The sequence below is a fragment of the Nomascus leucogenys genome, chromosome 2 (genome assembly GCF_006542625.1).
Source record: "Nomascus leucogenys isolate Asia chromosome 2, Asia_NLE_v1, whole genome shotgun sequence".
NCBI classification, from domain to species: Eukaryota; Metazoa; Chordata; class Mammalia; order Primates; family Hylobatidae; genus Nomascus; species Nomascus leucogenys.
The window spans coordinates 76,167,469-76,179,538 of NC_044382.1; positions in this window are offsets into that span (position 1 = coordinate 76,167,469).

Genomic DNA, 12,070 nt, shown 5'->3' on the forward strand with positions numbered 1-12,070 from the left:
GGCTGGAAACCCAGCACCTCGGAGGCCGAGGTGGGAGGATGACTTGAGGCCAGGAGTTCAAGACCAGTTTGGGCAACGTAGTGGAACCCCTGTCTCTACAAAAAATAATAATAATAGGCCGGGCACGGTGGCTCACGCCTGTAATCCCAGCACTTTGGGAGGCTGAGGCGGGCAGATCACGGGGTCAGGAGATCGAGACCATCCTGGCTAACACGGTGAAACCCCGTCTCTATTAAGAATACAAAAAATTTAGCCAGGCGCGTTGGCGGACGCCTATAGTCCCAGCTACTCGGGAGGCTGAGGCAGGAGAATGGCGTGAACCCGGGAGGCAGAGCTTGCAGTGAGCCGAGATGGCGCCACTGCACTCCAGCCTGGGCGACAGAGCGAGACTGTGTCTCAAAAAAAAAAAAAAAAAAAAAAAAAGAAGAAGAAGAATAAAATAGTCCAGTGCAATGACACATACCTGTGGTCCCGGGTACTTGGAAGGATGAGGCGAAAGAATGGAAAGAATTGCTTGATCCCAGGAGTTCAAGGCTGTAGTGAGCTATGATCATACCACTGCACTCCATCCTGGGCAACAGAGCAAGACCCTGCCCCCCCAAAAAAGTAGTCCTAAGTAGTTATTGATTTAAAAGGCGGTGTAGGATAAAAGGTAAAGAAGGCCATTTCTACTGTGGGAGTACATGGACTTCAAATTCAGAGTCCACAGATAATCAAAGAAACATTTCACTTCCCTATTGCTGAAATAAAGAAACAAAGAAACATACTGTATGGCTCTGTTTACATCAAATTCAGAAAAGCAAAACATCTATCATGAAAAATCTGAACAGTGTTTAACTTGGGGAAGGTATTGACTGGGAGGAGACCCCAGGGAACCTTCTGAAGTGTTGGAAATGCCCTTATATTGATCACCAGTGTATACATATGTAAACGTTCTCGAGGCATCCTCTTAAAATGTGTGCCCCTTAAGTGAAGCTGCAGTTTTTAAAATGCTAAATTTAGGCTCTTCCTTTCTCTGAATGATGGTGGGCAAAGCCTTTATGGGCCTCAATTTCTTCATCTGTGAGGTTGGGTTAATTATAGTGTCACATCGTTAAATGCTGCTTAGACTACAGGTCAGACATTGATCTGCATTCTCTGACTCTAAAAGAAAAGAAAAAACAGCCAAGTGTGGTGGTGCACACCTGTAGTACCAGCACTTTGGGAGGCCAAGGCAGGAGGATCACTTGAGGACAGGAGGTTGAGGCTGCAGTGAGCTTTGATCACGAGACTGCACTCCAGCCTTGGGCCACAGAGTGCAACTCCGTCTCTAAAAAAATTAATTAAAAATATCAAGTTATTTATCCAAAGCAACCTTGTGGGTAGGGATTATGACTGTACCTCTATTTTACAGATCAGAAAACAGAGGCACAGAGAGGTTTGGTACCTTGCCCAAGGTTAAACAGTTAGGAAGTGAATAAAATTTTTTTAAATCATATTTTCTGAATTTATTTGTCCCTATAATGTTAGGCAGATATAGAAAACATAAACTTATTTTCCTAAGGAACCGAAAGGCTTTTTTAAAAAGGAGGGAAAAAACACCACTGAATACAGTTTAGACATCCTCATTTGTATTTTCAGAACTTATCCTTCTCCTCCTCCTTCCTCTTATTCTTTTTTTTTTTTTTTTTAGATGGAGGTTTGCTCTTGTTATCCAGGCTGGAGTGCAATAGCGCAATCTCAGCTTACCGCAACCTTCGCCTCCCAGGTTCAAGCGATTCTCCTGCCTTAGCCTCCCGAGTAGCTGGGATTACAGCCATGTGCCTGGCTAATTTTGTATTTTTAGTAGATATGGGGTTTCTCCCTGTTGGTCAGGCTGGTCTTGAACTCCTGATCTCAGCTGATCTGCTCACCTTGGCCTCCCAAAGTGCTGGGATTACAGGTGTGAGCCACTGCGCCCGGCTTCTTCCTCTTAGTCTTTTGAGACAGGGTCTCACTCTGTAGTCCAGGCGGGAATGCAATGGCATGATCCTACCTCATTGCAGACTCGAACTTCTGGACTCAAGCAATCCTCCTTAGCCTCTGCCTCAGCCTCTAGAGTAGCTGGGACTACAGGTGTGCACACAACACTCAGCTAATTTTTGTATTTTAAAAAAATTTTTAGCTATGTTCTATGGAAAGGAATCTTTGTACTTTTTATAGAGATGGGGTCTTGCTATGTTGCTCAGGCTGGCCTTGAACTCCTGGCCTCAAGCAATCCCCTTGCCTTGGCCTCCTAAAGTGCTGGGATTACAGGCATGAGCCACCATGCTCGGCCAGTGTTTGCTTCTTTAGCTACTTTATTTTCTTCCCTCTGGATGGGACTCTGAAAATTAAAAGTTAAACCAAGAGCAGCCAGGTATGGTGGCTCACGCCTGTGATCCCAGCACTTTGGGAGGCAGAAGGGGGTGGATCACCTGAGGTCAGGAGTTCGAGACCAGCCTGGCCAACATGGCGAAACCCCATCCCTACTGAAAATACAAAAATTAGCCGGGTGTGGTGGTGCACATCCATAATTCCAATTACTCAGGAGGCTGAGGCAGGAGAATCGCTTGAACCCAGGAGGCAGAGGTTGCAGTAATCCGAGATGGTGCCACTGCACTCCAGTCTGGGCAACACAGCAAGACTTTGTCTCAAAAAAAAAAAAAAATATATATATATATATATATATATATATATATATGAAAAGATCCTGAGCTGGGATCTGAAACCAGGCAGCCTGCCCTGCTATTTTCCCAGCTCCTGCATAGCTCATTGTGAGAACTAAATCATGCCAATGCATAGAAACTACAATACTTCACATGGTAGCCAGTAGCCAGCTACTGTCATTCCGAGCCAGCTACTGTCATTCTGAGCACCCACCGTATGCCAGGCACCGGGCTGAAATACTTTATATACATGCTCCCGTTTAATCATCTATGCCACCTTACAAATAACTTCCCCATTTTACTGCTGAGAAATCTGAGTCTCAGAAAAGTTGAATGACATGCTTCAGACCATACAGTACATGACAAAATCGGTAAATGTGACCGCTGCCTTCCAAGTCTGGAGAAAAGGAGGTGAAGAGAGGAGAAGGCGTGAGGGGAGGAGAGAAGATGGGAGAGGGAAAAAGGTGACAAGAAGGGATGAGAGCAGGAGAGGCAGAAGGAGTGAGGAGGAGTAGCACCCCTCTGGGGTTTTTTCTTTTTCTTTTTCTTTTTTTAAAATTTGAGACAGAGTCTCACTCTGTCACCCAGGCTGGATTGCAGTGACACAATCAGAGCTCACTGCAGCCTCCACCTCCCGAGCTCAAGTGATCCTTCCACCTCAGCCTCCTGAGTAGCTGGGACAATAGGCGTGTGCCACCACACCTGGCTAATTTAGGGAGTTTTTTTCTTTTCTATAGATGGGATCTTGCTATGTTGCCCAGGCTGGTCTTCAACTCCTGGGCTCAAGCGATCCTCCTGCTTCAGCCTCCCAAAGTTCTGGGATTACAGGCGTGAGCCACTGCACGTGACCAGGGATGGTCATTTTCCTCTGCACCTGTGCTTACCCTGGACAAGAAAATGTGGAAGGCAGGAAAGTTTCCAGGCCATGAGCTGGTTAGAGTCAGGCCCGAGTTTCACTGGAATCTGGACTCGCTCCTACATTTCTTCCTTTCCTTGTCGATTTCTTCTTGTTTAGAGCAAAACAGTCCAAGGCTGCACAAGCTTGTCTGAGAGAGAAAATATGAAAGGAGAAAATTGTGGTTTTGAGCAATGGCTTTAAATTTTTTTAATAGTGATCCACAAGAGATATCTGTTATTTTATTTCTTTATGTATTTATGTATTTTTGTTTGTTTGTTTTTGAGACAGAGTCCCACTCTGTCGCCCAGGCTGGAGTGCAGTGGCGGGATCTCAGCTCACTGCAAACTCCACCTCCCGGGTAAATGATTCTCCTACCTCAGCCTCCCAAGTAGCTGGGATTACAGGCATGTGCTACCACGCCCGGCTAATTTTTGTATTCTTAGTAAAGACACCATATTGGCCAGGCTGGTCTGAACTCCTGACCTCAAGTGAGCTGCCCACCTCAGCCTCCCAAAGTGTTGGGATTACGTAATCCCAGCACTTTGGGAGGCTGAGGCGGGCGGATCACGAGGTCAGGAGATCGAGACCATCCTGGCTAACACGGTGAAACCCCGTCTCTATTAAAAATACAAAAAATTAGCCGGGCATGGTGGCAGGTGCCTGTAGTCCCAGCTACTTGGGAGGCTGAGGCAGGAGAATGGCATGAACCTGGGAGACGGAGCTTGCAGTGAGCCGAGATCGTGCCACTGCACTCCAGCCTGGGCGACAGAGTGGGACTCTGTCTCAAAAAAAAAAAAAAGTGTTGGGATTACAGAGGTGAGCCACTGCACCCAGCTGAGATATCTTTTATTTTGTGACTGCAGTTCACGCACCCACACGTTGAATGGAAAACCTTTGCACAACACGTTCTGACTCATTATATGCAGTGCCCTGTGGAATTTTCTAGATCATTTTTCCACCAAATATTGATCATGACCCATTAAGCCAATTTCACTGCCCACTAGTGGCTAAACAAGCCAAGCGGGAAAAACCTTGGTTTGGACAGCAGTGTTTCTCAACTTTTCTTTCATTATTGTTCCCCTAAGGAGCCCTTTTCAGACTTTTTTTTCTAATCGCTGCCTATCATGAAAGTTTAATAACACAGATATACTGTATGTCTATTTACATATATCTTTTCCATATTAAAAAGAGTAAGTTTTTTGCCCCCTTGGGGGCGATATTATCCCAGTTGAGAAGGCATCATTGTCCTAATGCTCATTTTGAGCCGCTTTATTTATTTACTTACTTATTTTATTTTATTTATTTATTTTCAGATGGAGTTTTACTCTTTTGCACAGGCTGGTGTGCAGTGGCACGATCTTGGCTCACTGCAACCTGCACCCCCCAGGTTCAAGCGATTCTCCTGCCTCAGTCTCCCAAGTAGCTGGGATTATAGGCGCCCACCACCACGCCCAGCTAATTTTTGTATCTTTAGTAGAGACGGGGTTTCACCATGTTGGCCAGGCTGGTCTCAAACTCCTGACCTCAAGTGATCCACCCGCTTTGGCCTCCCAAAGTGTTGGGATTACAGGCATGAGCCACCGTGCCTGGCCTCTGATCCGCCTTTATACACACCAATCCCAACATCCAATGAGATAGGATTAGTCCCATTTTGCAAGTGATTAAGTGGAAGCTGAGAGGTTATATTAATTATTGAAGATTGAAATGGCTGACAATTAGACTGGGAATCCAGAAATTTACCAATATCCTAACTCAGCCTCTAGTTTCTCCAAACCTTTGTTTCCCCACATAAAAAAACCTCAGTTATGGTCAGTTATGGGTGTTTTTTGTCGTTATTGTTGTTGTTGTTTTTCTCTATTTGACCTAATAAGAGCAAACATTAGGCCAGGCACACTGGCTCACACCTGTAATCTCAATGCTTTGGGAGGCCGAGGCGGGTGGATCATGAGGTCAGGAGTTTGAGACCAGCCTGACCAACATGGTGAAACCCCGTTTCTACTAAAAATACAAAAAAAATTAGCTGGGCGTGGTGGCACGCGCCTGTAATCCCAGCTACTCAGGAGGCTGAGGCAGGAGAATTGCTTGAAACTGAAAGGCAGAAGCTGCAGTGAGCCGAGATCAGACCACTGCACTCCAGCCTGGCGACAGAGTAAAACTCCGTCTCCAAAAGAAAAAAAAAAAAAAAGCAAACATTTATAGAGCATTTACTAGATATCTGGCAGCAATCTAAGCCCTTTATATATATTAACTAACATAATCTCCACAATAATCTTAAGACAGACATACTGGGGTTTTTGTTTTGTTTTGATTTTTGAGACGGGGTCTCTCACGTTGTCTCCCTTGATGGAGTACACTGGCATGATTAGCTCACTGTAACCTCAAACTCCTGTGCTCAGGGGATCCTCCTGCCTCAGCCTCCCAAGGGGCTGGGATTACAGGCTCTCAGTCTCATCACTGCCAGCTTATTTTTTAAGTTTTTTCTACAGATGGGGGGGCTCTCGATTTGTTGCCTAGGTTGGTCTCAAACTGCTGGCCTCAAGCATTCTCCTGCCTTGGCCTCCCAAAGTGCTGGGATTATAGGCACAAATCACTGTGTCAGGTGAGACATACTGTCAGTTACTGTTCTGATGAGGAAATTGAGGCACAGAGAGGTTGTGTGACTTGCTCAAGGTCATGCAGGTAGAAAGTGGCACAAGCGGGGATTTGAACCAAGTAATCTGATTTTCAGAGCACAGGTTGTGTTTTGTTTTGTTTTTCACCATGTATTATTTTTTAAGATGGGGTTTTCACTCTGTTGCCCAGGCTGGAATGCAGTGGTGCCATCTCAGCTTCTTGCAACCTCCATTTGCCAGGCTCAAGCGATCCTCCTGACTCAGCCTCCTGAGTAGCTGAGACCACAGGCACGCCACCACCATGCACGGCTAATTTTTGTATTTTTGGTAGAGACAGAGTTTTGCCATGTTGCTCATGCTGGTCTCAAACTCCTGAGCTCCAGCAATACGTCCGATCCTCCCGCCTCGGCCTCGCAAAGTGCTGGGATTACAGGTGTGAGCCACCATGGTTAGCATGAGCTAACCATGTCCTTTTTTTTTTTTTTTTTTTTTTTAACTCTGTCTCCCAGGCTAAAGTGCAGTGGTGCATTCTCAGCTCACTGCATCCTCCGCCTCCGAGGTTCAAGCAATTCTCCTGCCTCAGCCTCTGGAGTAGCTGGGATTACAAGTGTGTGCCACCACACCTGGCTAATTTTTGTATTTTTAGTAGAGATGGGGTTTCACCATGTTGGCCAGGCTGGTCTCAAACTCCTGACCTCAAGTGATCTGCCTGCCTCACCTCCCAGAGTGCTGGGATTACAGGCATGAGCCACAGTGCTAAACTAACCATGTACTTTATTTTCTTTCATTTGAGATGAAGTTTCGCTCTTGTTGCCCAGGCTGGAGGGCAATGGTGTGATCTCAGCTCACTGCAACCTCCGCCTCCTGGGTTCAAGCGATTCTCCTGCCTCAGCCTCCCGAGTAGCTGGGATTACAGGTGACTGCCACCACACTCAGCTAATTGTTTGTACTTTTTCTAGTAGAGACAGGGTTTCACCCTGTTGCCCAGGCTGGTCTCAAACTCCTGACCTCAGGCGATCTGCCTGCCTTGGCCTCCCAATGTGCCAGGATTACAGGCCACTGTGGCTACCATGTACTTTAAGAGGAAATTTTTTATCACTCTGGAAAATAGAAAACCAGTACCACCTGTGATAAACAGAAGGTAACAAAAAATATACAAAATGAAAACACATTTTATAACATTCTAGCTAGATACTATCGGCAGCTGCTCATTCTGAACTGGAGACTGGCTCTCTCCTTGTTAAAAAAAGAGAGATCAGGCCAGGCACAGTGGCTCACGCCTGTAATCCCAGCACTTTGGGAGGCCGAGGGGGGCAGATCAACTAAGGTCAAGGGTTCGAGACCAGCCTGGCCAATATGGTGAAACCCCATCTCTACTAAAAATATAAAAATTAGTCGGGCGTGGTGGTGTGAACCTGTAATCCCAGCTACTCGGGAGGCTGAGGCAGAAGAATTGCTTCAACCCAGGAGGTGGAGATTGCAGTGAGCCAAGATCGTGTCACTGTACTCCAGCCTGGGCGACAAAGCAAGACTCCATCTCAAAAAAAAAAAAAAAAGAAAGAAAAAAAAGAAAGAACAAAAAGATAAGCACAGAGAGACAGGTGTTAAAGGGTTTCTGGCAGCAAATTGAGACTTTCTCCTGCAGTAATCAGAAGTATTGAAAGGGAATTGGAAAGAGAAAGAGAGTAGCTTGTTCAGGGTGTGTGTGTGGTGTGTGTGTGATGTGTGTGGTGTGTGTGTGTTGGTGTGTGGTGTGTGTGTTTGTGTGTGGTATGTGTGTGGGTGTGGTGTGTGTGGTGCATGTGTGGTGTGGGGTGTGTGTGTGTGGTGTGTGTGTCTGGTGTGTGTGTGTGGTGTGTGGTGTGTGTGTGGTGTGTGTGTGTGGTGTGTGGGGTGTGTGTGTGGTGTGTGTGTGGTGTGTGTGGTGTGTGTGTGTGGTGTGTGGTGTGTGTGGTGTGTGTGTGGTGTGTGGTGTGTTTGTGTGGTGTGTGTGGTGTGTGTGTGTGGTGTGTGTGTGGTGTGTGTGGTGTGTTTGTGTGGTGTGTATGGTATGTGTGGTGTGTGTGTGGTGTGTGTGTGTGGTGTGTGGTGTGTGTGGTGTGTTGTGTGGTGTGTATGGTATGTGTGGTGTGTGTGTGGTGTGTGTGTGGTGGGGTGTGTGGGGGGTGGTTGTATGGGGTGTGTGTGTGGTGTTTGTGTGTGTTTGTGTGTGTGGTGTGTGTGATGTGTGTGTGGTGTGTGTGTGGTGGGGCGTGTGTGGGGTGGGTGTATGGGGTGTGTGTGTGGTGTGTGTGTGATGTGTGTGGTTTGTGTGTGTGGTGTGTGTAGATATGGTGTGTTTGGTGTGTGTGGTGTGTTTGTGTAGTGTGTGATGTGTGTGGTGTGTGTGTATTTGTGTGTGGTATGTTTGTGTGGTGTGTATGGTATGTGTGGTGTGTGTGGTATGTGTGGTGTGTGTGTGGTGTGTTTGTGTGGTGTGTGTGGTGTGTGTGTATTTGTGTGTGTGGTATGTGTGTGGTGTGTTTGTGTGGTGTGTGTGGTGTGTGTGTATTTGTGTGTGTGGTATGTGTGTGTGTGGTGTGTGTATGCTGTATGTGTGTGGTATGTGTGGTGTGTGTGTGTGGTATGTGTGGTGTGTGTGTACTGTGTGTGTGGTGGGGTGTGTGTGGGGTGGGTGTATGGGGTGTGTGTGTGGTGTTTGTGTGTGTGTGTGGTGTGTGTGTGGTGTGTGTGTTTGTGTGGTGCGTGTGTGGTGTGTATTTGTGTGTGGTATGTGTGTTTGTGTGGTGTGTGTACGGTATGTGTGTTGGTGTGTGTGTTTGTGTGTGGTGTGTGTGTTTGTGTGTGTGGTGTGTGTGTGTTTTCTTGCTAACATGCCATCTAAAATAAACCCAAAATGGGATGCACCCCACACTCTGAACCTTTGTCGGGTGGTCAATGGGTGTTCAGGACATCCCAGCAGAGGAAGGAAGACACACCAGCCTGTCCTGGCCTGGGTATGCAGCCAGAAAGCACTGGGCCAGCCTGGGCAACACTGTGAGACCTCCTCTCTACAAAAGGTCAAAAAAATTAGCTGGGCGTGGTGCCGTGTGCTTGCAGTCCCAGCTACTTAGGAGGCTGAAGTGAGAGGATCGCTTGAGCTAGGGAGGTGGAGGCCACAGTGAGCCATGATAGCGCCACCGCACTCCAACCTGGGTGACAGAGGGAGACCCTGCCTCAAAAACAAAACAAAAACAAACAAAACATGAAGCATTAGGCAGTCCACGCGTTGAGGGCGGTGCAGGGCAGGGGTATAGGAGGGCCCATCCAAGCCTCTGTGACTTCGGCCACCATCTTTCCTTCCCCTAGCCTGTCTCCCCACGCGAGTCTCACCCCCACGCAGTCCTTAGAGACCCGCCACCCAAGTTACCCTTGGCCTTGAGTTTACCGTTCTCTGTTCTTCCAGGCTCTGCCGCCCACAGGCTGTTTCACTCATCCTCTCCACTGGGTGCCCTGCGGAGGTGTGCAGGTGTGATATCATCAAAGGCTGTGAATAAGTAAACAATAAGCGGCCAGAAGTGGCCTGTTTCCCACATGATACCCAGGGAAGGGTCCGATTCCCCCCACCTGGGCTCTGGGGCAAGTCCTGGCCGGGGTGCCAGAGCATTTATTATTTAGTATTTTTACTTACCTGTCCCAGGTTAGGGACTGTCCCAAGCAATGCCAGTCCTACCCTCTTTCTGCACACCAGAAAAAGCTGAGGGCACAGCAGGTGATTGGAGCCAGACAGCTAAGGGTGCAATCCCTTTCTTCTCACATAGACTGGCTGTGTGACCTTGGCCAAATTTCACAACCTCTCTGAGCCTCCACTGAGCACACACCAAGTCCCATTGCCAGGCCTAGGTCCTGCTTCTGCCAGTCACTAGCCTGGCATCCTTGTGCAAGGGGTTCAACTCCTCTGAGCCTTGGGCTCCTCATCTAAGAAACAGCAGCACCTCTACCTGGGGCTGCTGGGGTGATTAAATGAGATCTGTGTAAAGCACAGTTGCTATACACATACGCATGGTGATACTCATTAATAGTCATTAAAAATGTATATATTTAGAGATGAGATCTCGCTCTGTCGTCCAGGCTGGAGTGCAGTGGCATGATCATGGCTCCCTGTAGCCTTGAACTCCTGGGCTCAACTGATCCTCCCTCTTCAGCCTCCTAAGTAGCTAGAATTACAGGCATGAGCCACCATGCCCGGCCTGTTGTGTCATCTATCTATCTGTCTGTCTGTCTGTCTGTCTGTCTATCTATCGCAATCTCGACTCATTGCAACCTCCACCCCCAGCGGTCAAGCAATCTTCCCACCTCAGCCTCCTGAGTAGCTGGGGCTACAGGCATGTGCCACCATACCTGGCTAATTTTTGCTTTTTGGTTTTGGGTTTTTTTCTTTTTTTGAGATGAAGTCTTGCTCTGCCACCCAGGCTGGAGTCCAGTGGTGCAATCTCAGCTCACTGCAACCTCTGCCTCCCAGGTTCAAGCAATTCTCCTGCCTCAGCTTCCTCAGTATCTGGGATTACAGGCACGTGACACCATGCTCGGCTAATTTTTGTATTTTTAGTAGAGACAGGGTTTTACCATGTTGGCCAGGCTGGTCACGAACTCCTGACCTCAAGTGATCCGCCTGCCTCGGCCTCCTGAAGTGCTGGGATTACAGGTGAGAGCCACCACACCCAGCCTAATTTTTGTATTTTTTGTAGAGACTGGGTATTCACCATGTTGGCCAGGCTGGTCTCAAACTCCTGACCTCAGGTGATCCACTTGCCTCAGCCTCCCAAAATGCAGGGATTACAGGTGTGAGCCACCGGGCATGGCCTATAATTTTTTTTTTTTTTTTTTTAGACAGTGTCTCACTCTGTCGCCCATGCTGGGGTGGAGTGGTGCAATCATAGCTCACTGTAGTCTCAAACTAAACTCCTGGGCTCGGGCCGGGCGTGGTGGCTCACACCTGTAATCCCAGCCCTTTGGGAGGCCAAGGCGGGTGAATTACCTGAGGTCAGAAGGTCAAGAGCAGCCTGGTCAACATGGTGAAACCCCATCTCTACTAAATATACAAAAATTAGCTGGGCATGGTGGTGAGTGCCTGTAATCCCAGCTACTTGGGAGACTGAGGCAGGAGAATTGCTTGAACCTGGGAAGTGGAGATTGCAGTGAGCCGAGATCGCATAACTGCACTCCAGCCTGGGAAACAAGAGTGAAACTTCATCTCCAAAAGAAAAAAAAAAAAAAAACCACCACCACCAAACAAAAAAAACTCCTGGGCTCAAGAGATTCTTCCACCTCAGCTTCCCAAGTAGTTGGACCATAAATACACATGAAAATTAGAAAACATGCATGGCTAATTTTTCCTTTTTTTTTTTTGTAGAGATGGGGTTCACTATGTTTCTGAGGCTGGTCTTGAACTCCTGGGCTCAACCGATCCTTCCACCTCAGCTTCCCAAAGTGCTGGGGGATTGCAGGCATGAACCACTGCACCTGGCTATATATTTTAATGAACCTTCATTCTATGCCATGTACCTTGCATACATTTTCTCAAATAATCACAGGAAGCCCTGCCAGTCCCTGAGGGTCATCCCCACTTTCCACATGAGGATAACTGAGGCTCAGTGAGGTCAATTGACCTGTCCAGGGTTGCACAGATACACTGTGGCAGAACTAGAATTCAAATCCAGATCTTTCCTGGTTCTAAAGCCTTTTTTTTTTTTCTCGCCCAGGCTGGAGTTCAGTGACACGATCTCAACTCAGTGCAACCTCTGCCCTCTGCCTCCCCCGTTCGAGTGATTCTCCTGCCTCAGCCTCCTGAGTAGCTGAGATTACAGGCATGCACCACCACGCCCAGCTATTTTTTTTGTTTTTGAGGCAGAGTC